This window comes from Narcine bancroftii, chromosome 6 (assembly GCF_036971445.1).
Source record: "Narcine bancroftii isolate sNarBan1 chromosome 6, sNarBan1.hap1, whole genome shotgun sequence".
Taxonomy (NCBI): domain Eukaryota; kingdom Metazoa; phylum Chordata; class Chondrichthyes; order Torpediniformes; family Narcinidae; genus Narcine; species Narcine bancroftii.
The window spans coordinates 63,756,298-63,784,103 of NC_091474.1; the positions used below are offsets into that span (position 1 = coordinate 63,756,298).

General features: G+C 45.8%; 1 long non-coding RNA gene across 1 annotated transcript; it reads left to right on the forward strand.

Annotated features, from left to right (window-relative positions):
• Positions 1-9,889: 9,889 nt before the first annotated feature.
• On the forward strand, positions 9,890-20,580 carry LOC138736144 (uncharacterized). Its single transcript, XR_011340110.1, has 2 exons — positions 9,890-14,501; positions 18,784-20,580. It is a non-coding gene; the product is annotated as an uncharacterized lncRNA (long non-coding RNA).
• Positions 20,581-27,806: the final 7,226 nt, after the last annotated feature.

Genomic DNA, 27,806 nt, shown 5'->3' on the forward strand with positions numbered 1-27,806 from the left:
CTCCCCCCCCCCCCCCCCCCAATCTGAGTTCGCCCAGACCTTGGCTGCATTGCTCATTACAAAATTGCATTAACCCTTTCCGAGCACTCACTCCAGACAGATCCTTTCCGTGAAACATTATGCGCAATTGCAACTTTAAAAAAAAACAGGCCCATGCATAAGGTATTTTAGCGGGCAAGCTGAGCTTTTGCAACAGCAATAACATTTCGCAAAATCCATTACCAACTCATCTTCCTCCATCTCGGCAGTGCCGTTTTGGATAACGTCAGGGCTTGGAGATTGTGCCCTCTTGTTGATAGTGGAAATGTCACAGGAACCTGCAGCCAAGAAATGGGGCGAGCGTTTAGGTCTCTCGGGAATTTTATTTTGCACCACAAGCGGAGGCGTCTAACAGTGCATTATTTTACCATTAAAAACGAAACTGGAGGTTATTTTTTACCCAAACCTTTGCCGCCTGCATGGAAACCTCTTGCATATTTTTTAATAGTTTCACTTTTGAGTACGTAGGGGATTTAAGGTGCTGTTGTCCAACGTTAATACGCTACACATTTTTTTTTAATTCCTCGGAGTTCACTTGTCAATGGTAGCGTGTTTACAACTTAAAGGTGCTTGTGTCGGCTTCCCTTAGAATGATCTCATTCCAAAATGTGTCATCAAAAGATACTCTAGCAAGGATGGATTGGAGAATTGTACCAGAACGTAGGAAATGCGTTAATTAAAACAAAAATGGCAAGATGTTCTGTTTTTAAAGTTTCTTAAGATTCGTGGTTGAAAATATATTTTTTAAACATGTTAAAATTTAACATTAGGAGACTGGAGTTTTTGATACAAGTTTGCCTGACTGGGCAGTGACGAGCTAAAACGTAATCGCATTTTAAAACTAGTATTTAAAAATATGAATTGAAATAAAGTTTGCAATGTAGCAAAACTGTGTTCTATTTTAATAGACGTCACGTAAACAAATGGCAAAAACTAGTTATAACAAGATGAGGAAAAGACACTTGGATCTAAAAATAAGAGTTTAGATGAACCGAGTGTCTGGTTTATCGGTGAGTTGTAATTGCCTTTATGTACGGGCGGGCAGCAGAGATAAAGCCCATGCGCTTTGTTTTTCCTGCTTCCTCGTCGCCCTGCGAGCGGCTGACGCGAGCAGTGTGAAATGTGCAGCACAACAAGAACTGAGGCCGGTGGGAGGTGCCGCCGTGTGCGTGTGTTGACTGCTTTTATGAAAGAGGTTGTTGGACAGCTCGGTCACGTACTCTTCTCGCTTAAAGAGTCCGCCCCCCCACCCTCGCAAGCTCTCGCTGAGCTCGGCACTGGAGCCAATATCCCAGCGCGCCGGCGCGGCCCCTCTCCTGCCAAGGAAGAGCTCAGCAAGCCTTGGAAACGAGCCAGAATCAAACTGCAGTGTTGAATAACTCAGCAGCCACGACACCATTGCCGTGGCTCACATATTTACATCGATGGCTTTAAAATGCACCCTTCGTTTGCATGCATTTGAATGAAAAGTCTCTAGGAGAAACACGCGCATTTTAAAATCCAGAAGCTTGTTAGCATGCCTGCTCTCAAATCCTTAAAATACCTTTTACGGTGTGTATGGACAAGAACCCTCGCTCATTCCATCATTACCCTCGCCTTTAGTCAAAGAATGAACGAGGGGAAATACATGTCAACACACAGTCCGGAAATGCTGTGGCAAGAAACACTTCTCACAACTGCGTTAAAAATAAATGGGCTTCCAAGACTTTTTCTTTTGGCAGATTGGAAACGGACGGAGAGAGAGGTGGTGGTGGTGGGGGTGGTGGTGGTGGGGGTGGTGGTGGTGGGGGTGGTGGTGGGGGTGGTGGTGGGGGTGGTGGTGGGGGTGGTGGTGGTGGTGGTACCTTTACAGACGTTTGTTTTTAATTTTCATGTGCGGCGAGATAGATTTTCCGCTCAACGTGTTCTCTGTCCCGCGGCCGCAGACAGTGAGCTGGAAAGATGCGTGTTTTTAAACAAATGGTCCAAACTCTCCCCTTTTTGTATTTAAATTCCTACACTTAAATATTAGCTGCCAGGTTCCTATAAGGAGAAAAGACCCCTCGTGGAATGTGGATTTCGACGGGAGAAATGGCAGGCTCATTGTATGCTTTGTTTAAATATCCACTCCAATATGGGCGGGGGGCGAACGGACAGGGGGGAAAAACAACCCGCTTCGGTCTCCAGCATTTGCAGAGTTTGACGTTGCTCCACCAAAATCCAGCGGAGTGAATTTCGAGGTCAGAAGCAACACGTGGTCTGGCGCGGACAGCAGTCTGGAGCATGATAGAGAATCTTTTACAAAGAAACCCTTGTAACCCTTTCAGTTCTGCCTCGTCGAGTGAGGTTTTTAAGGAAGGTTTACAGTATCACCTGCTTCGTTGAAGTATTAAAGCTCTCTGGACAATCCTGCATCGCCTCATCAAACAAAAGGCAAAAGAGGGCCCTCCCTTTCATCAGGAAACTCGATGAACAACTCCCCCCCCCCCCCCACCACCACGTTGGACAATATGTCGACTGAAGAGAAGGATTCGCGTTTCACTCCAAACCAACGTTCAACGTTCACACCCAGCAGCTCCATCTACAGAAGTGCACTTTCAATTAGTCCAGAAAACAAGAGACTGGTGGGCCAAGTTGTAGGAAACTTCCTGTGGCCAGTCAAGTAATTTCTGGGGTGAAATTACATAAATAATGAACAGTCACTGTACACCGCCAGCTAAATAATGAGCTCCCAGTCCACAGATTTGAAACCTTTGCGATTTATTGTCAAGAATACATGCATGACATCAGATACAACCCTGAGATTCTTTTTCCTGTGGGCGAGGCAGAATTACCACTTATTGGTAGTGCCAAAAAAACTGTACTCAAAGTTCAGATGTAAACAAATAAAGAACTGTAAACAGATAACACATATAAACAAACTGTGCAATACAGAGAGAATTTTTTAAAAATCAATAAAGTGCACAAGAGTCCTTAAATGAGTCCCTGATTGAGTTTGTCCTTGAGGACTCGGATGGTGGACAGCTGTTCCTGAACCTGGTGGTGAGAGTCTTGTGGCACCGATACCTCTTTCCTGACGGCAGCAGTGAGAACAACCCTTACATTCAACCCTTCTACAAAGGGACATAGTTCCTAAGTCAGAGGAATGCATCTTACAAAACCATTAAACCTGGAGTCATTCACACCTTGTAGGGTATCAATTTAAGCAATGACGTTGAACAGGAAGCTTGGATTCCAAGGATTGAAAAGACTCCCTGAAGTTGGCTTCTGCTCACATCACTCCATCATCAAGCCTGTCTCCCACACCGAACCCCCTCCCTCAGGATCCGCTACTGAAATCCTCACCCTTCCAGACCACTCACCTGGCTGGCCTCCCTCTCTCTTTACAAATCAGCCCATCCTAATCCCTACAATACAAGTCCTAATGTAGGAGCAACACGGACAAAATGGTGAATGGCCTTTTATCTCTTAAAATTTCTACAAAGGCCAAGCCCCATTCCCTCAGTGCTTCAGTCCGACAGTACCCTGGTTTGAAAGTTTTCAAAGACTTCCATGACACCACTGTAGCCATTTCCAAACCTGTAATCATCCATCATCTCTGTATTAATCTAATTCTATGCTTTTACTTACCTACACAGGTTGCTGGCTGCTGGTGATGTGGTCAAAGGACTCACACACCAGGCTGCGAGCCGGAATCAGAACTGGAATTTGAGAGGATGCTGAAGTTAAGAAGGGTTCCTGAAGGGCCTCGGGCTCTGAAGGCTTCCTGACCACGTTGGAGGTGTGGAGCTGGAGCTCAGGTGCCAATGGATTGAACAGGAGTCTATGTGGCTGCAAAGGCTGTGGGACTCTGGAAGTGAATCTACTCAGTATCTCTGAAATTACTCTCTTTTGCTTCTCTTTCTCTTATTGGGGGCAGTGGGCAATGCTGACAGTGACTCTCTGTTTCAATTAAGTTTATTGACATTTAATTCTGCAAGTACAACCTGACAAAACAGCATTCTCCGGTCCTCGGTGCAAAACATGCAGACACACAACCAGACGTAACACACATACAAACAATACATATGCAGGACAAGTATTCACGTATACAAATACATAAATAAACATTGTTTCATAAAAATTAGAGTCTTGGATGTTTAGTCCTGTTGGTCGTTCATCATTCTCACTACTCGTGAGAAGAAGCTGTTCCCCAGCCTGGTGGTGCTGGCTCTGATACTCCTGCCTGACAGGAGCAGCTGAAAGATGCTGTGTGTGAGGTGGAAGGGATGCTCAATGATTTTACGTGCTCTCTTCAACAATCCTACTAGATCACGTTTTTGGGGAGGAGAGGGAGACTCCAGTGATCCCTTCTGCCGTTCTTATGGTCCTACGGATTGACCTCGATCCACTTCTCTGCCGCCACCATTCTTAAAGATATGGTTGTCTCAACAAATAATCATTCGTCTAATCTAAAAATACATCAACATTTTAATTTCTCCTCAAAGTCCTCAATGATTTTGCGCGCCCTCTTCAGAAAATGATCCCTGTAGATCACGTTGATGGTGGTAGGGAGACTTCAGTGATTCTCTTCACCACCTCTATGGTCCTGTGGATTGACATCCGATCCATTTGCCTGCAGCAACCAGTGCACACTGTGATACAGCCGGCCAGGACGCTCTTGATAGAGCTCCTGTTGAAGGTTGACATAATGGTGGCTGGTAGCTGTGCCCTCTTCAGTCTTCTCAGGAAGTGCAATTGCACTTGTGCCTTCCTGACAAGTGAGGAGATGTTGAGGGTCTGCAGTAGGTGGGCAAAAGTTGAAGATAATCATGTATCCAGTAATACATTTTTAAGGAACCTTGAATCTTACTTACAGGTATAACATGTTGCAGCTTGGAGTATTGTGTACAGTTATGATCTCCACAAACAGTTAGTGTAGAAGGGTGGCATGGTTAGCAGAGCGGGTCGGCACGATTCGTGTAAAGATAAAGTTGGAGGTTCCATTATTGTCATGTAATACTACATTTAAAATGTAACATACATGAAATTCTTTAACTTTGTCTACCATAAGGAAGCAAGAGAGTCACCACTTTGTCCAGCGCCCCTCATATGATGCCCCAGCAAGGAACAAACTCGCGAGCCCTTGTTTACAAGACCAGTGCTCCAACCACTGAGCTATCAGAGAGGGGTGGCACTGTTACAGCACCGGCGATCAAGACCAGGGTTCAAATCCTGTGCTGTCTGAAAGGAGTTTGTATGTTCTCCCCATGTGTGTGTGGTTTTCCCCAGGGGCTCCAGTTTGCACCCACTGTTCGAAATGTACCTGGGGTGTAGGTTAATTGGATGTAAATTGGGCGGCACGGGCTCGTGGGCGAAAGTGCCTGTTACCGTGCTGTACGTCTACATTCTAAAACTACAGGAAAGATGTGGGAGCAATAGAGAGTGCAGACAAAATTCACCAGGCTGTGGATATATGGAGAGATTGGATGGGCCATGCTTATTCTCACTGGGATGTAGGATGTTTGAGGGAAGAATCTTTTCCCCAGGGCAGGGAAGTCTAAAAATTGAAGGCACTGCTTTAAGGTTAGAGGGGAGGAATGTAAAGATCTGAGGGGAAGTTTTCTCCCACAGAGAATGGTGAATATCTGAAACATGCTTTCTGACGAGGAGGCGGAGCCAGATACAATTGCAAAAGGCATTTGGACAGGAAGGGAGCAGAGGGACACAAGCTTAATGTGGGCAAATGGGAATACTATGAATAGGCATGGACGATGTGGGATGTAGGGGCCTGTTTCCGAGCTGCTTGCCTCTACAATTCCATAACTCTCCCATCTTAATCTTTTCCCACCCTCTTTCCTCCTTCAGGGATCCTCTCACTTGTCCACCTGCCACCCTATTTCTCTTCATGCTCAGCATCAGTGTGCTTGGTAATAGTCCTCTGAAGTGCCTTGTTCCTCTTACTATATGATAAGTTGATTCAGCTGCATGCAGTTTGTAGTATGGATTGTGGAGGGTCATGTAACCCCTTTGAATGGAACCTAGTGGGAATGTGGATGGTGGAGGGTCACGTGAACTCTCCTCCTGGAACCCGGTGGGTATGTGGATTGTGGAGAGTCATGTGACCTCTCCGTCTGGAACCTGTTGGGAATGTGAATGGCAGAGGGTTATGTGACCTCTCCATCTGGAACCTGGTGGGTTTGTGGAGAGTCATGTGACCTCTCTGTCTGGAACCTGATTGGAAGTCACCCCACCTGCCAAACAAAGTCAAGCTTTGTCCACAGGTCAGAGCACACCTGGTTATTGGCTCCTTTAATTGCCTCATCATACCTGGGCTGGACTCTCTAGCTGATGACACTATAAAGCCATCTTCCTCTTTCTTTTCTGGGACGAACCCGAGCACCACTCCAGGTTGGGAACCGTGGGCAATACTGGAAGATCGTTGGTAAGGTGTGTGCAGACAAAATTAGGGAGCTGTAGTATTGTGTGCCTAGTGTCCCTAGTTTAGTCAGACAAGAGCTGTGCCTGTCAGGGATATCAAGGGGTGGTGGGTATTGTATGTGGTAACATGATTGTAAAGCCTACTACCTGTGAATGGTTGTGAGTGTATCATTTAATCTGGTGGGTGTGTGTAAGAGTGTGTCTTTTACCCCTGTTACAACTCCCCTACACGTTTAAATAAAACACGACTTTTCAGACTCATTACCCTTGGGACCCTAGGTCTCAACACACATAACACAGTTGCATTGAAAAAATGTTTCAGATTATCTTTGAGAATGATATTGTTGGGGGAAAAGTAACACTTGGGCACTAAACTCACAACCTGACAACAACTAATCCATCATGGATGGTCGACAGACTATCCTGTTTAATTTTGTGCATTGCATTATGGACTCTCTGTGGGGGGTTTTTTGCATTAGTCTTTAGAAGACTGAGGCATGCAATCATTCTAACAGTTTTATACCCGAGTTCCCTGTAATGCCACATAGTTTTTTTTAAACCTGTTAAATGTATGCAAGTAGAAAGGATAGTTTGCCTTAATTGATCAAGGCATTGATGGAACTCTATTCGACCTGCTGAGCTTCTCCAGCATTTGGTGTTTTTACTTCAACCACCGTGACTACAGAATTCTGTGATTTACTTAAAACAAAGCCTCATTCACCCTTTCTGGGTGAATAAAAGACACCATACCACTATCAATCACCAAAAAAAAAGGCCCAAAGCAAATTTACAGATAATTTCTTTGCTTGAATTATCTGCCAACCATTGAAACAATAACTACACTCCAAATGTATATTGACAGTCATAAACACGAGAAGTGTGTCACATCCAGCTTTAATCAGGTGCACAAACCCTCATCCAACCTCATTTTCAACTTGTAGTTTTCAAAACTCAGGCTAGCCGTCTCATACACACCACACGTGCCCTCTCCTCCCATCACCTGTGTGCTGTGCCCTTCTCATTTTCCCCTGCTTCGATAACAGCGCCTCATTTTGAGAAACGTTGGTCCGGTGTTAGCCACTCAGCACTTTCCACTTGGGGAAATTCAGTTTGGCGTTGACTTCTCAAGCTATCCCTTGGGGTTTTGGGTGGGGGGGGGGGTTAAGGGTAACCTTTTGCAGGTGGTGAACAACCCACCAATCACCGACACTTCTAGTGGCATCCCTGGAGAGACTGTAGCTGGAACAACTCTGCTGGAGGAAATCAACGTCAGTGGGAGAGAAAGAATGGTTCATCAGGACTGAGAGTTTGGAGTTTGGAGAAGCTGGGGTGGGAGGGCTAGGACTCGGGCCGGTGGGCAATTGGCGGAGCAGGGAGAGGTGAAGGATGATGGACAGAGGCAGATGCCAGATAGAGGAAGAGAGAAGCAGAGGGGTGAGGTGGAGGAAAATGGGCCATGCAGGGTAGGGCAGGAGATCCTGAGGGTCACTGGGTGATTGTCTGTCCTATGGCGGGTCCCCAAAATAGCAGACCACCTCAATCCTCATTATAAATTTCAATTTTAAGTTAAATGTAGGCATACATGCAGCACGGTAAAAGGCCCATTTTGGCACACGAGTCTGTGCCGCCTAATTGGACCCAATTGTCCTACACCCCGGTATGTGGGAGGAAACATTCTCGGGGAAAGCCCACGCAGATACGGAGAGAACGTACAAACTCCTTACAGATAGCGCGGGATGTGAACACACGCAGAGTTCCTCTTTTGCTTTATTCTTCCACAAGACAGTGAAAGCACCATCTTGTTCTCTGAGCTAACCATTTCCTGCTTTGTTGATGTCACTGCCAGATCCCCATATGCCCTCCTTCCTTACACCAACGTGCAGCATCAGCTTCAGTTTGGGGGAGGGAGGACTGCAGGATGGTATCAGCCTTGTATGAGAGGTCTTCTCGCATCAGTCCTGAAAACTCTCCCTATAATCATTGCTCTCCTTGTAATAGGCTCCTATCCATCTCCAAAACCAGGGCAATCTTGGAAGGCATGTCCATACGTCCAGGAGGGCAGCGAGTCAGGGATGGCGTAGTGGCACAGCTGGGAGAGCTGCTGCCTCACAGCTCCACTGACACGGGATCCCTCCCAACTCTCAGTGTCACCTGTGTGGAATGTGCACCTTCAGACTCAACAGTTTAACTCTTGGGTAAAGCCACAACAACGGAGCTGGTACACAGCCTGTTGGTGACGTGATGAATGGGAAACGAAACCATTGTGTCACCAAGAGATCTCTGTCTGACCCAGACAAGAGCCACTGTTGTTCCTCATCTTGTTGAGACAGGTGGCTATTGTCTAGAATTCCATAAGACCACAAGACGTAGGACATGGAGCAATACAGGCCCTTCGGCCCTCAATGTTGTGCCGACCCATATATTCCCTGGCATCCCCAAAAAGTACTAAACCCTCCCTACCCCATAACTCTCCATTTTTCTTTCTTAAATGAATCATAGGATCAGAAATAGGCCATTCAGCCCATCGAGTTTTCCCTACCATTCGATCATGAGCTGATCCATTTACTCACTCACCCCCACTGCCCGGCCTTTCTCCCATAACCTTCAGTGCCCTGGCTAAACAAGAATCTCTGTCTAAAATACACCCAATGACCTGGCCTCCACAACCCACCTGTGGCAACAAATTCCACAGATTGACCACCCTCTGGCTGAAGCAATTCCTACCCCTCTCATCAAAGTTTACCTTTGATCCTGAAGTTGTCCCCTCTTGTCCTAGACTCTCTCACCATGGGAAACAACCTTCCTACATACACTCTGTCCATGCATTTCAACATTTAAAATGCTTCGATGAGATCCCATCTCAGTCTCCTAAATGCCAAAGAGCCGTCAAACACTCCTCATGCGTTCATCCTTGTGAACCTTCTTTGAACTATCTTGAATATCAGCACATCCTTTCTTAAACGAGGAGCCCCAAACTGCTTATAATACTCTTTGAGGTCTCATTAGTGCCTTATAAAGATCCATCATCACATCCCTGCTCTTATATTCTATTCCTCTCGAAATGAATGCATTTGTCTTCTTCGCCCCTGACTCAGCTTACAAGTTTACCTTCAGAGAGGAGTAAAAACACATGCTGGAGAAACTCAGCAGATCAAACAGCTAAGATGTAGCTGAAATAAAGATAAATCACCATGCAGATGGAGCGAAGGTGCTTAGCGAAGCCATCTCCCAGTCTGCACCCAGTCTCTCTGACGAAGACAAGGCCACAATAGGAGTACCGGATGCTGCAGATGACCCCGTGAATACATAAGCAAGGTGCTGTTTCACTGAAAGGACTGTTTGGGGCCCCAAATGGTGATGGTGGGGTGGGGGGGGGGGGTGGTGTGGGCACAAATGTGGCACTCCTGTGGCCACAGGGGAAGGTACCAAAGAGTGGGGGGGGGGAGAATATCTGCCTATTACCTCCTGCCTGTGGGACTGTGGTCCCTCCCCTGGCCCTCCCCTTACCATTTTGTTCAGGCACTTGTCTCTCTTTGTCAAACCTTGATGAAGGGCTCAAGCCGGATACATCAGGTTATGTACTTTATCTCTGCTATGTAAAGGACACTGTTTGACCTGCTGAGTTTATCCAGCATTGTATTTTTACACTTTTAGCTTACCTTCAGACTATCCTGCACGTGGACTCCCAGGTCCCTTCGCATCTGGGTATTTTCAATTTTCTCCCCATTTAAAAAAATTGTCCGCCCGCTAACTTTTTCTCCAAAGTGCATGACCGTACACTTTCCGACATTATGTTTCATTTGCCACTTCTCTGTCTGTTCTCCTAATCCAAGTCCACAGCCATTCATTCCATCATCCAAATCATTAATAAACAACAGAAAAAGAAACGGCCCCAACTCTGACCCCCCTGGAACACCACCAGCAACTGGCAGCCCATCAGAATATGACCCCTCTATTCCGACTCTCTGCTTCCTGCCAATCTACCCATGCCTGTACGTTATCTTGTTAAGTCGCCTCATGTGTGGCACCTTGAAATCCAATTACACCACATCCACTGCATCTCTTATATCCAGCCAGCTTGTCACCTCCTCAAAGATTTCCAATAGGTTTGTAAAGCAAGGATTTTCCCTTGAGGAATCACGCTGGCTTTGGCCTACCTTGTCATGTGTTTCCAAGTATTCTCATCCTTTAAAATTGCCTCCAACATCTTCCCACCCACTGATGTCCAGCTGACCAGTCTATAATTTCCTTTCTGCTGCCTCTGTCCCTTCTCAATAATGAGGTGGTATTTGCAATTTTCTAGTCTTCTATGTATCAATTCCAGAAAGATCCTCCCACCATCTCTACTGCTACTTCTTTTAGGGCCCGAGGGTGCAACCCATCTGGTCCAAGAGACTTATCCACCGTTGGACCATTCAGCTTTCTGAGCACCTTCTCCCTTGAAATGGTAACTGCACTCACTTCCCTGAAAGTCTCCCCATCCAAAGCAATGCAAATAATATGTCACTGAGTCACCCAGCACAGAAGAGACCCTTCAGCCCAACTTGTCCATGCAGACCTGATTGGCATTCATGGCTAATCCCATTGCCTAGATTTAGCTCATATCCTAAACCCTTTCTATTCTTATATCTGTCCCAATGCCTTTTGAACACTATAATTGTGCCCTGGTTTGTAGTTTCCTCTGACAGGGACTACCTTCAGAGTGCAGAGCCTCTCAAGCTCCTCTTGAATCTCTCCTTCTCACCTTTAAACCGGTGTGCTCAAGTTCCAGAATCACCTACCTTGGGAAAAAGACTGTGAACCTCCACTTGATCCATGCCCCTCACATCTACCTTTGGGAAATAAAATCCCAGCCTAGCCAACTTCTCCCTCTGACTCAGGCCGTCCAATCCCGGCGACATTCTCTTCTGCACCCCATCTGACTAATTTGTGTCCTTCCTACAGATGGGGGACCTTTGCAGATCCAACCTCTTTGCGATTCAAGGATCCATCAATTCCACGCAATGGGAGCTTTCAACTCCCTCCAGTGAATCCTCTCCCTGTGTTAACAGGGATGAAGGAAAGGGTGAGAGGGGTTAGCTTAGGTAGGCAAGTTGGCTGGCATGGACAAGTTGGGCTTTAGGGTCCTTTTGTGTGATTCAATGCAAGTTAATATTTAAACTGATGTAAAAAGCCTTGCTCCTACTACTTCTAATATTCAGACTGGTGTTAAAATTGAATCAATGAGATTATATAACTCCATCATTGATATATCTACCCACAATTATCATGCAGTCTTGATGCATCTGAATAATTTTGTAGGAGAAGGTTAAACCACCCACAAAAGGTATTGACATGCCACGCATGAAGATCCAGGTTATTGATCTGCACTTCAGTGGGAAAATCAATATCCGTCAAGGTCCACTTGTGATTTTCCCTCTGTGGGGAAACCAAAGGAGGGAGACTTGCTTCTTCCAGCAGACTGATTCCTGTGTTTCAGGAAGCTGGAAATGTCCAAGTGACCAAGGATGAGGGGTGACCTGATTCAGGTATTCAAGATGATGAGAGCCATTGATTGCACAGGTGGCCAGAGACTTTTTCCCTGAGGCTGTAATGGCTAACACCAGGGGGCATGATTTTAAGGTGCCTGGGTGTAAGTACGGTGGGGGTAGTGGTGTAAGAAGTACATTTATCACACAGAGAGTAGTGGGTGCATGGAATGCACAGCCAGCAATGGTGGTGGAGGCAGGTACCATGGGATCTTATTACAGACTATTGGACAGGTATATGGAACGGAGGGAAATGGAGGGTTATGCAGTCAGGAAATTCCAGGCAGAGTATAGGTCTGCTCCACATAATGGCCCAAAGGGCATGTACTGTGCTGTAGATTTCTATGTTCTATGGTCTAGGTTGCCACAGCCAGAACTCTTGTGAAGAAAACTTCTCCAACACTTGCCAGGACTGTTCATTAGCAAGATGCAGTGGTTATTTTTGGACAGATCAATTTTCCACATTCAATCATGTGAGGAGGGACAGGGAGCCTGTCTTTGTGATGTGGGTTGAGATGTAAATATCAAATAGGAACCTGAACGAGGTTCCCTGGATCTGAAGAATTGAGTGGGACTTCATACAACCAAGGCCAGACAGTGCCTAGGTTTAACATTGAAGTAAAACATGAAAGACACCGTGCTTGAAGTAAAAACACAGTGCTAGAGAAGCTCAGTTGGTCAAACAATGTCCTTTATGTAGCAAAGGTAAAAATACAGAACCGACGGTTTGGGCTAGAACCCTTCATCAAGTTATGGGAAAAATGTCGGCAGGTGTCAGAACAAAAGAGTGGGGGGTGCGGGGTAGTCGCAAAGGCAGGTGGTGATAGGTCCGCGCCAGCGCTGCCGCTGCTCCCCCTTTTCTTACACCCTTTAAAAACCACGCCCCTTGGCATTAGCCATTACACCCCCGGGGGATAGAGCCTCTGGCCACCCATGTAATCAATGCCTCTCATCATCTTGCAGACCTCTGTCAGGTCACCCTTGGTCACTCCAAGACCCAGTTCACTCAACCAATCCGCACAAGGTGTGCTCTCCAATCCAGGCAGCGCCTTTATGAATCTCCTCTGCACCTTCCTATAACATCCACATTTTTCCCATCGTGAGGTGAGCAGAACCAGCAACTCAGCTATTGTTGAGGTTGCTCCACTGCCAGAACATATCTTTTTGTGCCACTGGTCAATTGTGTATAATTCTTGTTTCTTTTCCTTTTATACTTGAAATCTGTTTTTTTTCCACTTCGTGGCAATTTAATTTTACTTAATTTGCTTTGGTTTGCTTTATATAACTAGGAGGCTGAAGCAGGTAAGACATTCATTGCACCTGTACCTAATGTATTCATGTGTATGACCATAAACCCTTGTGAGAGATGAGTAAAACTAATATGAAAATATGAGAGATGAAGAAAGCTAGTATGGCTATCTTCTTCTTTGGCTTGGCTTCGCAGACGAAGATTTATGGAGGGGTAAATGTCCACGTCAGCTGCAGGCTCGTTTGTGGCTGGGAAGTCCAATGCAGGACAGGCAGACACGGTTGCAGCGGTTGCAGGGGAAAATTGGTTGGTTGGGGTTGGGTGTTGGGTTTTTTCCTCATTTGCTTGTCAGTGAAGTGGGCTCTGCAGTCTTCAAAGGAGGTTGCTGCCCGCCGAACTGTGAGGCGCCAAGATGCACGGTTTGAGGCGATATCAGCCCACTGGAGGTGGTCAATGTGGCAGGCACCAAGAGATTTCTTTAGGCAGTCCTTGTACCTCTTCTTTGGTGCACCTCTGACACGATGGCCAGTGGAGAGCTCGCCATATAACACGATCTTGGGGAGGCGATGGTCCTCCATTCTGGAGACGTGACCTACCCAGCGCAGTTTGGATATATGTGTAACGAATAAAGCCAGTATGAATAGGATAAGGGTAGATAATAGAATGTAGGAAGTTCCGCATATGTAATTAGTAAGCCTTAGACAGAATGAGCAAGTTCTGCATATAAGAGTTAGTAAGCCCTGAGGGTTGAGAAGGTGTGAATAAGGACAAAGGCAGGTTTGTCAATAAGGACAATGACGTGATGGGACACAGACAGGATACCCCCTGGTCCTCCAAGTTCACAGAAACAGCACGTAGGCAGACAGGATTGCCTAATGCCAAACTTATCCAGGAGGCAGAAGAATGTAAGGGGGAGGGTACTTCTTTCTGAAATTGGTATAAAAATTGGGTGAGCCCCAGTGTGTGTGTGTATTCCCAGGGTAATGGGAAAGCACCCAACTTTGCATTGTTGTATAATAAATGTTCTTTGTTCTCAATTTTTGTCTCGAGCAATTTCTGTGAAGGTACTTCTGTTTCTCACAAATGGGGGCTCGTCCGGGATCCCACTCCCTCCACTGACAGAGTGCCCGACGACGAGGGTAGGTGCACCCCGGCTGATTCAGCTGGACTCACGGACGACGGGTGACTGGTCAGTGGATGAAGCGAGTGATATCCGAGAAGAGGCATTGAGAATAAACGACGGGAGGACGTTAAGGAAGTGCGCTAGGAATAGCTACTGGATCCCGGTAAGAGGAATTTTACTTACCTGTTAGTATGGGAGGTGTGAGTAGCAATGGAAATAGTCCTAAGGAGGACGGGACGATCAGATAACTAAGCAAAGTCTGTTAGGATTAATGCTATCTGATTGGGTTGCGGGGAAAACAAACAGACCATGGTCAGGTATTGCTGTCTGGAATGGGTTAAAAACCCAATAAAAGGGAATTCGGTATATTGGCCAAAGTTTGGATCCGATTAGGACTGGATGTGTCAGGCATTGAACATCTGGCTCTATCAAAATCAAAGAGATAATATTGAGAGCAGAGAATATGCAGCCTGCTGGCTCAGTGGATCGGTTGATCAACTGGTTTTGAATGAAAAGGAATGTAAGGACAAGAAGGATGAGGAACCTTTTGTCCCTGAAACACAAGGATTCCCTTCCTCCACCTTATGTTCCTCCTATGCCAGCTCCTATCTTTCCCCTCTCTCCTATGCTCTACCCTTCTTCACCTTCCCCTCTTCCCCCACAGCTAAAGAAAGGAGAAGAAAGTAGGGGTGGTATGATGACCCGTTCACATAGTACTAGATTACCACCTCAATTGACAAGAGAGGGAGGTGACTTTGATTCAGAACAGTGTGAGACCCTCCAGGAGGGAAGGGCAGAACCCTTTGATTCATTTCCCGGAGAGCAGGAACCTAGACATTATAACGGAGAGGATAATCCAGAAATTAACTGGATGAGACCTTTACGGGAAGTTCCCGTGGGAGGGAGTCTCGATTTCGTAAATGTGCCCCTGACTAGTATGGTGCGTAACTTTAAGAGAGAAATGACCTCCCTGATAGAGGATCCTCAGGGATGTGCCGAACAATTAGATCAATTTTTGGGACCAAATATATATACATGGGATGAGTTAACATCGATCTTTAGGGCTCTGTTCACTTTGGATGAACGTGGAATGATTCGCCAGGCAGGGATTAGAGTCTGGGATAGGGAACACCAAGGGGGACCAGAGGCGATACCTGTGGAACTTAAATTCCCCCTGGCAAAACCAAATTGGGATAAGAATACTAATGATGGTCGCACATTAATGGAGGAATATAGGGTTAATCTGATAAAAGGAATCAAGGAATCTGTTCCAAAGGGACAGAATTTTAAGAAAGCATTTGAGGTTCCCCAAGGTCCCGAGGAGACCCCCTCTGTATTTCTGAATAGATTGCATACAGCCATACAGCAATATGGGGGTCTGGATATAGAATCCCCAGCGGGTGAACAATTGGTATTAACGGGCTTCGTTACAAATTCAGCCCCAGACATTAGAAGGAAATTGCAGAAGACTGAGAATTGGCATGAACAGGGAATAACACAGCTTTTACAGATCGCACAAAGGGCATACGTCCAGAGGTCTGAGGATAAACAGAAAGGAAAGGCTAAGATTTTGATGCAGGCAGTCAAGGAAGTCGTGGAGGGACAGCAAGGAAAGGGTAGGGGCTGTGTGCCAGCTCCTGGACATTGGAAGGAGCTCCGGGAGTGGGAGAGTAGAGACCAGAGCAGGGGCAAGGATAGAGGGGAATTCTGGGTTCGACGACCATTCCCAGGACCTCGTGGTAATCCCGGTAGGTATTGGGAAACAGGAGCATTGGTTTGCTACCATTCTAAAAAGGAGGGACATTTTAAGAGAGAATGGCCAATGCGAGCCAGGGAGACGCAATCTTACACACTGATGGAAGCAGATTATGAATAGGGGGGTCACGGTTCTCAGTCAATACACACCACGGGGCTGCACGGAGAACCATTGGTAAATTTAAGCATAGGACCCCACAGTGACAAGATGACCTTTTAGTAGATTCTGGGACAGCCCAGTCTAGTATTTTACAACCACCCGAGGGTGTTAAGATAGAGGGGACAGTGATGATTTCGGGAGTAGGAGGAAGAGATTTTACGGTCCCTGTATTAAGGGATGTAAGAATACAAATGGGAGAGAAGATAGTAACGGAGGACATTCTACTAATTCCCCAAGCTGGAGTTTGTTTGTTAGGACGAGATTTACAGGACCAATTGGCTATCGGCACCAGACCACAGGAATCAGGTATCGGGGTTCAATTGTATGTATTAACCGAGGAGGATCGGGAACTAATAAATCCTGGAGTATGGGCAGAAAGAGGCAATAGAGGAGTGGTAGATATTCCTCCCTTGCAAGTTACTTTAAAAGATCCTGAGCAAGTAATTAGACAAAAGCAGTATCCAATTCCGATGGCTGGCCAAAAGGAGCTGCAGCCAGTAATTGACCAGTTGGTGAAAAATGGTATACTCGAACCTTGTATGTCACCTTTTAATACCCCAATTTTGCCTGTCCAGAAACCAGACAGTGTGGCCACGGAGTACTAACACAAGAGAGGGCAGGCTATAGACAGCCAGTTGCTTTTCTGTCAAAAGTTTTAGACCCTGTTTGTCGTGGTTGGCCAGAATGTGTGCAAGCCATCGCAGCCACTGCTATTTTAGTTGAGGAAGGACGAAAGATTACGTTTGGTGCCCCGATGATAGTTCACACCCCTCATACAGTCCGCAATATTCTCTTACAACGTGTGGAAGGTGGCTTACAGACTCTAGAATTTTAAAATATGAAGCGATCCTCATGGATAGGGATGATTTGACCCTGATTACGAATAAAGAACAGAATCCAGCAGCTTTCTTGGTTTCTCCAAATTCTGACAATACCATAAATGATATAGGGCATGTATGTTTAGAGGTAATTGATTTACAGACCAAAATTAGAGAGGATTTAAGCGATGAGCCTTTACAGGAGGGTGAAAGGTGGTTTATTGATGGATCTTCCTGTTGCATTGATGGCACTCGTTATAGCGGGTATAGTGTAGTGGATGGGAAGGAAGGAGTAGTGATTGAAGCCGGTCACCTTCCCGGTCATTGGTCAGCACAATCTTGTGAATTGTATGCCCTCTGTAGAGCTCTCCAGGGTCTAGAGAACAAGGTGGGCATGATCTACACAGACTCAAAGTACACTTTTGGTGTAGTGCACACCTTTGGGAAGATCTGGAAAGAGTGGGGAATGATAACTGGGAAAGGACAAAAGTTGATCCATGAAAACTTAATTGTCCAATCTCTAGATGCTCTTACATTACCTGAGGAGATAGCTGTAGTTCATGTACAGGGCCATCAAAGTGGTGACAGTCCTGAAGCACAGGGGAACAGACAGGCAGATGCAGCTGCCAAACAGGCTGCGCTCACGGAGAAAATAGGCATGCAGCTGTTACTGCCCACCCCATATGAGGGTCAAAAAGCTCCCATCTTTTCACGGGAAGAGGAGGTTTACATGAAGGACCAGGGAATGCGTCAAACTGCTGATGGGTTGTGGTGGACGGCAGAAGGACGCCAAGTGCTGAACAAAGCCTTGGCTCGGCAAATTATTGATCAGCTCCACCAGCAGACACACTGGGGAACACAGGCACTTGTGGATACTTTTGTACGGTATTTTCATTGCTCAGGAACATACACTGTAGCCAAGCAAAGTACTCGGGGTTGTCCAATCTGTCAGAGAGTAAATAAAAGTTATGCGCCAGGTAATGCCTGGTGGTCATGATATAGCTGTACGCCCGTTTCAACGGATACAAATTGACTTTACGGAATTACCTAAGATAGGGGTTTACAAATACCTCCTGGTGATGGTAGATCATTTCACACGATGGGTTGAGGCTTTCCCGACCCCAAATGATAGTGCCAGCACCATTATCAGGATACTACTGGAGTCTGTGATTCCACGATATGGTATGATTCAAACCATTGACTCGGATCGAGGTACACGTTTTACCTCTCAGGTACTCCAGGGTGTGTGTAAAATACTGGGAATAGATTGGCAGCTATATACCCCATGGCACCCCCAGAGCTCAGGCTGTGTTGAACGAATGAATCAGACCTTGAAAAATCAGCTCATTCGACTTCATGAGGAAACTGGTCTTTCCTGGATTAAATGCTTACCCTTAGCTTTAATCAGGACTCACACAGCCCCTCGTAAGGATCTTGCTGTCTCAGCATATGAGATGTTTGGTCTTCCTTACATGGGATTCCACATTAATACCCCTACCCCTGAGGCTAACGACCAGTACATATCAAAATATTTAAAGGGACTTTCTGCCTCCCTATACAAATTAAAACGAAGGGTTTATTAGCTCAAAACCCACCCCTGAAGTATCCTATTCATTCTATTAAACCTGGTGATTGGGTATATGTAAAAGCATGGCAAGATCACCAACTAAAACCTGTCTGGGATGGCTCCTATTGTGTACTTTTGATTACAGACACTGCCGTGTGAACGAAAGAAAAGGGATGGAGCCACATACAATGAATTAAACGAGCTGTTGATCCACGGACTAACGACATTGATAATCTACCCTCCACCTGGCGTGCGGTCCCTCATCCTTCTGATCTAAAAGTTACACTACGCAGGGAAAAAGTGCTGTAATGCTGTTTTTACGATTTGTTGTTATGTTTACTTGTTGGTTCCCAATTTTTGGGAAATCATCAAATTGCTCATGATGTATTAAGTCCTCCTGGAACAGGGGCAGCAGAGGTGACAATTATTTACATTTAGAATGTAGACAGGGCGCAGGTATAGAGTATAGTAATAATGGGGTATGGTTTAATATAGGATCCCACCATGGACCAGGGGAACAGAACGGCCCTAGGGGAGTAGATTTGATTTGTATTTTGGCCTCTACAGGTATTAAAAAGAGGAGTTTTAAAGAGATAGCACAAAGAAGATGGTGGGACAATGACAGACAGAATGTTAGTCAGGATTGTACATGTAGCAGAGATAGGGTGAATACTTATGCTAATGTTCACAGACAGGCTGCAACTCACAGGTTAAGTGACAAGAAACACCCCTCCCCAACTTGGTCTCGTGTAAATCATCCTTTGGGTCACACAGACATTCGGAATGTTAAGAGCCACCACTGTAAGGGGAGTTCCAGTTGTAAACGACGTAAGCTGCTCCAGAACACCACAGCTGCTTGGCATTTAAATCGTTTAATCAGACTCCAGGCAGCCTTGGAGATCATCACTGAACAGACAGCGATGGCCCTGAATTTAGGGGCTGAAGAAAGACGACAGATACGAGCCACAGTTCAACAAAACCGCCTGGCTCTCGATTACTCGTTGGCTGCTGAAGGCAGCGTTTGTGAAAGACTGGTTAAGGACAATGCTCACAACGGTCAGGCGGATAAAGACACTTCTTCAGGAGTTCGAAAATCTTCCCATGCCCAGGTTCAGACTTGGCAACCTTGGTCCGGTGTGGGATGGACTAGAGTTTTTATTGGTAACTGGAGTCTGATACCCACAGCCCTTATGGCAGCTGGATTCGCTATTCTGGCCATTATGGTGCTCCCCTGACTAAAGACTTGTGTGCAGTATTTAATTCAACGGACCCCTCGTCAGATCACTAGAACCCAAAGGATGTATGTTTCCCAAATTCTGTCTGATGATGGTGAGACTGCAGTTCGTTTACTGACTCGCTGGGAAAAAGACCAAGTTTACAAGTAATACATTCCAGTTGAGAATTCACAAAGCGTAGCTAAAAGAAAAGTGAGGATTGTGAGAGATGAGTAAAACTAATATGAAAATATGAGAGATGAAGAAAGCTAGTATGGATATATGTGTAATGAATAAAGCCAGTATGAATAGGATAAGGGTAGATAATAGAACATAGGAAGTAAAGTTAGTCTGAATAAGATAAGGGTCTTCTAGCCTATATGTAATTAGTAAGCCTTAGCAAGAATTGGCAAGATATAAGAGTTAAGCCCTGAGGGTTGGGAAGGTGTGAATAAGGACAAAGGCAGTTTTATCAATAAGGACAATGACATGATAGGACAGACAGGATATCCCCTGGTTCTCCAAGTTCACAGAAACAGCACGTAGGCAGACAGGATTGCCTAATGCCAAACTCATCTAGGAGGCAGAAGATTGTAAGGGGGAGGGTACTTCTATACTGAAATAAACTGTATAAAAGTTGGGTGAGCCCCAGTGTGTGTGTGTGTATTCCCAGGGTAAGGGGAAAGCACCCAACTTTGCATTGTATAATAAATGTTCTTTGTTCTCAATTTTTGTCTCGAGCAATTTCTGTGAAGGTACTTCTGTTTCTCACACCCTCCTTTGTTATTTCTCATTTAATTGGATTAGATTGAACAATTCTCCCGTCAGCCTTGCCTGGGATCGATTAATAAATTATACCTCCACTCACTGAACTGGGCTGTTGAAGTCAGCCTTCTCCTAGCAGGACAGGAGGCTGCAGTCTGATAAACAAAATGGACTGCAGACTGTTTTCTCACATCTGTTGAAACATAGACTTTGTCTATTAGGTAAAGGACATTGTTTACTGAGTAAACAGACTTTATTGGCGAGAAGATTGCTTGTGCATTGCAAATTCCCCAGAATAGAGTTGCCTTTCCAACACAGTGGTGTCAAGGAAATCTGCTCTTTCCTCCCAATTGAATGATATTTTCCCTTCTACAATATGATTTTGTTTTACAAGAAAGGAGATAAATCTCTAATTTCCTGAAGTCTCCTGGGAAGTCCGGGAGAGATGGAACAACTATCATTTCAATGCACAATTGACTTTACTCACCTTTGAATCTGGCTGGGCCATATTCTTGGACAATCGGGGATGAATATTCAAGTGGGTTTCTGAGCAAAACTTGCATCCTGGGATCAGATTTGGGAAAAGGAACTTGCGCCTTGATGTTAGCGCTCGGTGGCACAGCAGGTAGTGCTGGTGTCTCCCAGCTTCAAAGACCTGGGATCGATGTTGACGTCCAGCACTGCCTGTGCGCAGTTTGCATGCTCTGGCCGTGACTGGGAAGGTTTTCTCCCACATCCCAAAGGCATGCTTTCTGTATCAGCAGCTATTAATTGCCCCTAATGTGAGGGAGGGGTAGAATTTGCAGAGTGTGGGGGGTACATTGAGGGGAATGTGAGAGACTGCAATGGGATTGGTGTAACATTACTCTGGACAATGAAGATTTTGCTTCCTGATCACTTCTGGGATGGTTGGTGTAGAAGTTCGCTGTTACACCACCAGCAATTGGGACCAGGGTTCGAATCCCATGCTGACTTGTAAGAAGTTTGCACGTCTCCCCATGTCTGCGTGGGTTTTCCCCAGGGGCTCCAGTTTCATCCCATCGTTCAAAACATATTGGGGGTGTAGGTTAATGGGGTGTAAATTGGGCGGCACGGACTCGTGGACTGAAATGGCCTGTTACCGAGCTGTGTGTCTACCTTTAATTTAAAATTTTTAAATATTGTATGTATTTTGGGTTGCTGATCACGAAAATCACTGTAGAAATTTATTTTCATGAACCATTTTTTAGATAGAACTTATTTTTGTGATTTCCTGTCATATTTTTAACATGCTTCAAGCAGTAATTTTCTGCATTCGCATCTTCCCTGCTGATCCTGGTGCAGTCAGTGAGGAATGTGGTGAAAGGTTTCACCAGGACATTGCCACCATGGAAAAGCGGTATCGGAGCAACTGGAATCCATTGAAGCTGGCTGACTATTGTTGGATGTTGACACAAGAGGCATCAGATGCCGAGTACAAATGAAAATCAGCAGCAAAACATTTTTAGGTCAGTTGAACTAACGTCATGTGTCAGCGTCGTTGTGCGATTAAACAGGCTCAATTCAATCAAAGTTAATTCATCATCCCCCACTGCCCACATACCATGGCGCCAGTGTATTCTATTCACAGGATGGCCCCCACACATTCACCAGGCCATAGAACATAGACCAACACTGCACAGTATGTTTTTTAAAACATACAAACTTTATTTAAAACTATAAGACTCAAATCACAGACTGAGCTACAACTAAAAACCACCATAACCTGTGGCAAAAAACTGTGAGAAGCAGTAATCACGACCGCCTCTCTATTACACAATATTACACATCAAATTAAAACACGATTTTCATCATCAACCACACCCCAGGGGGCAACTGTTCCCAGAACTCGGCCACTGTCCCCTCGGACCTGCATGCTCTTGCTCCAACACTGCATGAGCCCAGACGTAATGCTGAGAGAGGGGCAGGCAGTCAGTTCACCCCATACCCTCGACCGCCCACCACCTTGACCTGGCCCAACAAGGAGATCTTCCGAGCTCCCGACCTTCCCCCCACCTCTGCACCAATGAACTGTAGGTCAGGAATGTGGGGCTGATGTGCACCCAGAACTTGAAGAGCAGCCCCTTCACCGTCTCCTCCTGGTCGCAGAAGTGACAGACAGCTGGGGTGTCGGTGAATAGACTCAGGACTCACGGCACTGCTTAATGCAGCACTCTCCACCCCAGGTCCTTGAAAGGGAGAGGACTCCTGTGTACAGGGACCTCCACTGGGGAACCCCCCACCTCATCTGTGGACCACCACGACATGTCCGGACAACCGACGAGGGTGAGGAAGTGAAAAATGTGCAGGAGCAGCCCATGCAGGAACCACCTCGACGCATAATGGTACGGCACAGCGAGAATCACAGCAAGGCCACGTGTTGTGCTGGACTGGTTCCCACAAAACCTGTCAGGCTTTGGGTCCGACGAATACCCCTGGCTGATCAGGGCTCAACACAGGACTGCTCCAACCCCTGGAGCCCCTCCTGAAACCCATTGCTGCGGGACAGGGACCAGCCTCATTCTGACCAGTGACTAGGGATGGGCTATAAATGCCGAGCTTGCCTGTAACCCTCGGATGGCAAATTTTAGACGAAGGCCATGCATGCGCTGAGTGTAAATTAAGGCCCTGGTCACATGTATACTCATTGCTCAGAAAGAGGCTATTTGACTTCATACCTATTGCAACTTTAAATGCCACCACTAGGTTCAAAGTGAGCCTCTCCTCCTCTTCCACCCCTCACTCTATCAGACTCCCCTCCCTTTAGTCTGTGAGAATGCTAAACACCCCACTTAATCATTTGCTCCTTGATCACTGGGGTAACTGGAGACAATATCAAGCATTCTGTATGCAGCTCAATTGTTGAACCAAGAGCACAGCCAGTTCTAACCTTGTACCTCGCCCCAACAAAGCAAGCTAAATTACTTCATAGGTGGTTTCAAAACAGGCAATGGTAAATTGTGGCCACGGTCATTTGTTTCCATGGAAACAAAGACACTCAATCATTCTTTTTGGAATCTGTGTTTATTTTTTATATAATAAAGGGACAGATTTTAACAAAAGACCTTGTGTGGGGGGGGGGGGGGGTCTTTTATGATGACAGATCCCTTCATGATAGTCTGTCACTTCAGACCTAAGGAATATCCAGCAACAGTCTACACTCTCATTGGTGATCTTTCCGCAAGCTTCTACCTTCTCATTGGTTGTTTTCTATTTTTGGTTATGTACCTTTCATCTCATGTAAAAACTATTATGCCTTTCCTGCCAATAAATGTCCCAACGACTCAAATGACACTTGCAAAATATCCACAGATTCAAAGCAAGGGAATTTTCAAGTTATGTCAAGTTTATTGTCATCCGATTGTTCAAGTACAACCTGATGAAACATCATCCTCTGGTCCTCAGTACCACACAACCAGACGTAACACAATACATATGCAGGACAAGTATTCATGTATACAAATAAATCAATATTGTTCCGTGAATGTTACAGTCTCGGTTGGTCAGTGTGAGCAGTTCCTTTGGTCGTTCAGCATCCTCACTGCCCGTGGGAAGAAGCTACTCTCCAGCCTGGTGGTGCTGGCTCTGATCCTCCTGTATCTCTTCCCCGACGGGAGCAGCTGAAAGATGCTGTGTGTGGGGTGGAAAGGATGTTCAATAATTTTACGTGCCCTCTTCAGACAACAATCCCGCTAGATCACATTTTTGGTGGGGGAGAGGGAGACTCCAGTGATCCTCTTTGCCATTCTTACGGTCCTATGGATTGACCTCCATCCATTTCTCTGCAGCCACCATTCTTAAAGATATGATCGTCTCAACAAATAATCATTCGTCTAATGTAAAAATACATTGACATTTTAATTTCCCCTCAAAAGTTCCCAATGATAAATTGCAGTGTATGTTATGAATGGGGAAGGTGGAAGCATTACATCCTGTGCTCCCCGGCCAGGAACAGATATCTAGCTGAATTTTTTGAGGAGGTGACTAGGAAGGTTGATGAGGGTAGACTAGTAGATGTAGTACATATGGATTTCAGTAAGGCCTTCGATAAGGTTCCACATGGAAGGTTAGTAAGGAAGGTTCAGGCGCAAGGTATTAATGTTGAGATAGTCACATGGGTTCAGCGGTGGCTAGAAGGTAGATGCCAGGATGGAGACTGGTGATGAGTGGTGTGCCTCAGGGATCGGTGTTGGGTCCCTTGTTTGTCATTTACATTAATGATTTGGATGATGGAGTGGCAAATTGGGTTAGTAAATATGCGGACAATACAAAAATAGAGGGAGTTGTGGATAGTGAAGATGGTTTTCAGGGACTGCAGAAGGATTTGGACTGATTAGAAGAGTGGGCAGGAAGGTGGCGGATGGCATTTAATACCGATAAGTGTGAAGTGCTCCATTTTGGGAAGAATAATCAAAATAGGATGTATGAAGTGAAGGGGAGGGCATTGAGGAATGCAGAGAACAGAGAGATCTTGGAATAATGGTTCATCGTCTTTGAAAGTGTTTTTTCATGTGGATAGAGTGCTGAAGCAGGCTTTGGGTATGCTGGGCTTTATAAATCAAAGCATAGAATATATGAGCTGGGAGGTGATGTTGAGACTGTTCAAGGCATTGGTGAGGCCATATTTGGAATGTTGTGTGCAGTTATTGTCTCCAAATTATAGGAAGGAAATCAATAAGGTAGAGAGGGTGCAGAGAAGATTTACTAAAATGTTGCCTGGATTGCAGTCTCTAGATATGGAGAAAGATTGAGTAGACTGGGTCTTTATTCATTAGAGCGTAGAAAGTTGAGGGGGGATTTGATAGAGGTATTTAAAATTATGTGGTGGATAGGTAGAGCAGATGTGAATAGGCTCTTCCCCTTGAGAGTAGGTGAGATTGGAACGAGGGGTCATAAGTTAAGGGTTGGGGGGGAAAAGTTTAGAAGTAACATGAGAGGGAGCTTCTTCACTCAGAGAGTGGTGGCTGAGTGGAATGACCTTCCGGAAGAGGTGGTTGCAGCAGGGTCAATTTTATCGTTTAAGAGAAGGTTGGATGTGAGGGGATTGGAGAGTTATGGGCAGGGAGCAGATAGGTGGGACTAGAGGAGATCACTTAAATCGGTGGGGACTAGAGGGGGGCGAGATGGCCTGTTTCTGTACTGTAATGGTTATTTGGTTAAATGGTAAGAAGGAGTGTTCTGAAGCATCAGGGAGAGATGTCTGCATAAAGAGAGGAAATACAGTCACTGGAGGTATGCAGGGAAACAGGCCCTTTGGACTGCCGACTCCTCGCTCACCCCTTAAACGCCATTCACGCAGATCCTGCATTAATCCTATTTTATTCAACACAATTTCCCAGCGGGTGGGAGTTGGAGTGAGAGAATGCAAAAGTGGGAACGTTTAAGTAGGTGAGCACTGTGCGGGTAAGTTTCTTTTCTAGCAAAACAGGGGTTGGAATGAGAAAATGGCTCGGAGACAATAAATCCTGATTCTGATTGTAACCTTCTGTAGCTTCCTGCATTCCTGGGCAGTCCAATTACCAAACCAGACTGTGATTCAATCAGTCTGTATACTTTGCACAGTGCCCTGTAGAGGTTTATGAAGTATTTGACAACATGCCAAATCTCCTCAGACTTCTTAGATAGTAGCGTCATTGGTGGGACGTTTTCACTGTTGCCTCGGATACAGATAGGTCAACAAGCAAACTCGTCAGAATACCCCAGAGCTGCTTTGGGGATATCACACACTAACCAGTGTCTGAGAGGTAGATCTCACATTTGGTTTGTGCTTCCCAATGAGAGTTCTCTATAAGTGACACAGCCCATACTAGTTGGCATATTGAGGGCCTAAACTTTTCAACAGCAATGCTCAGACAGTTTTTTATTCTCCATTGTTGAGTGCAGCTTGGGTCTGACCACCCTGGGAAGGGGTCAATATGCAAACACTTAATTAACCAGAAATGGATACCCGCAGCAAAAAGAAGAGCAGATCATCTGCATCCCAGTGAGGGCGGCAAGGAATCCACGGATCAATTTGATCACCAACTCATCCCTTGCATTTGATGACTTGAGCCTCTCATATCCAGATGGAAAACGAAGGACAATCCGGTCATGGAGTTGGATGGTGATTGTTTGCATGTGGTAGAGCAATAAATAGATGAATTTCCTTCTGAAAAAAGTTCCATTCATTCAAAACCTCATCTCTGTTTGCTAACATTAATTCCAGCAAAAAGCATAACACTATCCAAAACAGCACACTTCCTCAGTACTGTCCAATACTGTACACTCCCTCCATATTATCCAACACTGTACACTCCTTCCATACAGTCCAACACAGCAAACTCCATACAGTTCAACACTGTAAACTCTCTCCGTACCGTCCAACACTGTGCACTCTCTCCGTACCATCCAACACTGTGCACTCTCTCCGTACCGTCCAACACTGTACACTCCCTCCGTACCATCCAACACTGTACACTCCCTCTGTACCGTCCAACACTGTATACTCCTTCCATACAGTCCAACACAGCAAACTCCCTCCATACAGTTCAACACTGTAAACTGCCTCCGTACTGTCCAACACTGTAAACTCCCTCCGTACCGTCAAACACTGTGCACTCCCTCTGTACTGTCCAACACTGTGCACTCTCTCTGTACCATCCAACATTGTACACTCCCTCTGTTCCATCCAACACTGTACACTCCTTCCATACAGTCCAGCACAGCAAACTCCCTCCGTACCGTTCAACACTGTAAACTCCCTCCGTACCGTCCAACACTGTGCACTCCCTCCGTACCGTCCAACACTGTACACTCCCTCCGTACCGTCCAACACTGTACACTCCCTCCGTACTGTCCAACACTGTACACTCCCTCCATACCGTCCAACACTGTGCACTCCCTCCATACCGTCCAACACTGTGCACTCCCTCCGTACCGTCCAACACTGTAAACTCCCTCCGTACTGTCCAACACTGTGCACTCCCTCCGTACCGTCCAACACTGAACACTCCCTCCATACTGTCCAACACTGAACACTCCCTCCGTACTGTCCAACACTCCACACTCCCTCACTTCTACACCATTAATGTCACTGGGGATCTGACCTATAATGCCAGGACCATGCCCTTCTCCTGACCATACACCCCCACCCGGCCTGCAATGCTGGTGCTCCTTTTTTTGATATTTCTTT